This window comes from Montipora capricornis, chromosome 7 (genome assembly GCF_036669925.1).
Source record: "Montipora capricornis isolate CH-2021 chromosome 7, ASM3666992v2, whole genome shotgun sequence".
NCBI lineage: Eukaryota > Metazoa > Cnidaria > Anthozoa > Scleractinia > Acroporidae > Montipora > Montipora capricornis.
Window position 1 is genome coordinate 8623705 of NC_090889.1, and position 2500 is coordinate 8626204.

At 37.1% G+C, this 2500-nt stretch overlaps 1 protein-coding gene across 1 annotated transcript in view; it reads right to left on the bottom strand.

Annotated features, from left to right (window-relative positions):
* LOC138058135 (uncharacterized) overlaps window positions 1-2500 on the bottom strand; it is a 70142-nt gene that overhangs the window by 1170 nt on the left and 66472 nt on the right. The window contains exon 5 of the mRNA XM_068904018.1: window positions 1-2500. This exon is cut by the window's left edge and continues 1170 nt beyond it; it is cut by the window's right edge and continues 3604 nt beyond it. The gene's annotated coding sequence lies outside the window, so the exon portion shown is untranslated.

Sequence of the window (2500 nt, forward strand, 5' to 3'; positions counted from 1 at the left end):
TTTTGCGAAAATTGAGAAAATATTGCAAAAATAGCAAAACTCTGAAAAGCTAGAGAAGACAAGTCCCCCAAAAGTGTTGCGATTTTTGTGATTTTAACGATTTTTCCGAATATTGCAAAAAATCGCAAAAATCGAGGAACGCCGAAAAGCTAGAGAAGACAAGTCCTCCAAAAGTGTTGCGATTTTTGTGAAAATTGCGAAAAATCACAAAAATAGCAAACTCTGAAAGGCTAGAGAAGACAAGTCCCCCAGAAGTGTTGCGATTTTTGCAAAAATTGCGAAAAATCGCAAAAATCGGAGAACATTGAGGTCCCTGCTACTGACGCAGTGCTGTGGTAGATAAATAATGAAGTCTAGTACTTGAAGTCTAAGTTAGATGAATGACTGCTACCGCAGTGCCATAGTCGATGAACAATGAAGTCTAAGTTAGTTGAACGACTGAGAATTGACACAGTCACTAAAAGCATAATTATGTAGGACAGCTCATTAACCGAACTGCAAAATGAAAGCAAAATGAAGTTTTACAAGAGTTCTTGGGCCTAATCACTGAAATGAGCAATAAACGAGTGCTTTCTTCTTCACATGATCGCGTGAAAAGTGTAGTTGACCCTAGCCGCAAAATGGAAGCTAAAATTTGACGAAAATGCTTACGCCTAATCAGTAAACTAGTGCATTCTTCTTCACACAATCTGGCCAAAAATTTACTTAACCGAGCTCCAAAATGAAAGCTAAAATTTTACAAGAGATTTTAGGCCTAATCACTGAAACAAGCGCTTACTTTAGGCTTAATCAGTAAACGAGTGCTTCACACGAACTCACGAAAAGTGTAGTTGATCGAGCCGCAAAATGAAAGCTAAAATTTTTACGAGAGTTCTGAGGCCTAATCACTGAAACGAGCCCTTAGGCTAAATCAATAAACAAATGGTGATAAAATATTATTTCCATAAGGTCGCAATAGTAGCAAGTATGATAAATACTGTAAGAAACAGACAACTCTTTTAAACAACATGTTCCGGTTTGATCTTATTTATATCAAACTTTATATAAAACTAGTCGACACTTTTCTACCAGGATAAAGGAACACACGGAAAGCGATAAAAACTCGCATATTTTTAAGCATTTCAACACATATCCTTTAAGTAAGAACAAATGCTTCTTTTCATGCTTTAGTATTCTGGATTCTGCCAGTAACTCAATTGATTTAAAACTCAAAGAAGCTTTTATATAAATAAGATCAAACCGGAACTTAACAAACAATTCCAGCATTACAACACTTTTCTGACGTTTTAGTTTACACCATGATGTTTGGTGTCACGCTGTAAATAGTACCCACTTTTGTATTACGTCATGTTGTAATAATTTTTTCATCTACCTGTAGACTTTATAACTGTTCACACTTAGGAACTCATTAAACTGATGATGGCATAAGCATGCCGAAAAAGTCGTCTGTTTCCTACAGAAAATACTATTTCATTTTTGTGGATACGATGTTTTCAAAAAAGTCGCGCACGAGTCCTGAGAATTGACACTGACGCTAAAAGAGTAATTATGTAGGACAGCTCATTAACCGAACCGCAAAATGAAAGCTAACTCACGAGGTAAATTCATATTTATGAAAGCTACAAAATGAGATATATTCATGCGTAGCAGGCTTATTTTGGCTCGTGAATTAAAGAACGAGGTATATTCATGCATAGCGCACTTGTTTTGGCTCGGGTACATCTACTTGTAACACGCTAGTAGAATAATGTGGGTGTTTGAAAAAGTGTTTGCGATGATCATATGATTCACAAAATTAAAGAAAGGGTACAAGTCATGTATTTTGTTTTGTTGTTGTTGTCGTTGTAACCAACGAGGCACCGATGCGCTTGATTAAGCAACGGAGTTGTTATTCATTTTGGCGACTGCGCAACTGCGGAAGCAGCATTGCAACTCGTATGCCGCACTGCGGGAGCAATTTTTCGAGTTAGATAATTTGTGGGCTGTGTATTCTGAAATCTTGCCCTTCAATATTTGCCAGCACAACAAGTTCGAGTTCTCCATATGACAATTCCAGGCAATTGTTTACAATTGAAAGCCCAGCTTCCTCAGAAAACTGGTGGCAACATTGTTTTTGTTTCCTTCCGTAAGAGCACCCAGATCCATCTTTGAAAAACTTTTTAACCCTAGCTATGATCTATTCGTTTTCGCACTCGTAAAGTTGATACTGCGCCATGTTTTGTTTGATGGACAAGTAGTGGGATGGTGTTGCGTTACTGTTCGATCCTTATTCAAATTAGGTTGTGTCTACTCACGTATTACATTGAATGCATGTTCAATGATTTCGAGTTCTGGATAAGGAAAGACACTTAGTTTCTTTGTGTGCTTTGAAATTCACTCTCTGTAAATAAAGCCATTGCAATTTCGTTAAGGATACCTATTTCGTCTATTCGTGCGTTATTGTTTGTTCTTTTAATGTGTGGAAGTTGTGGCCTTTACTACGTGGAAAGAGCAAATGGTT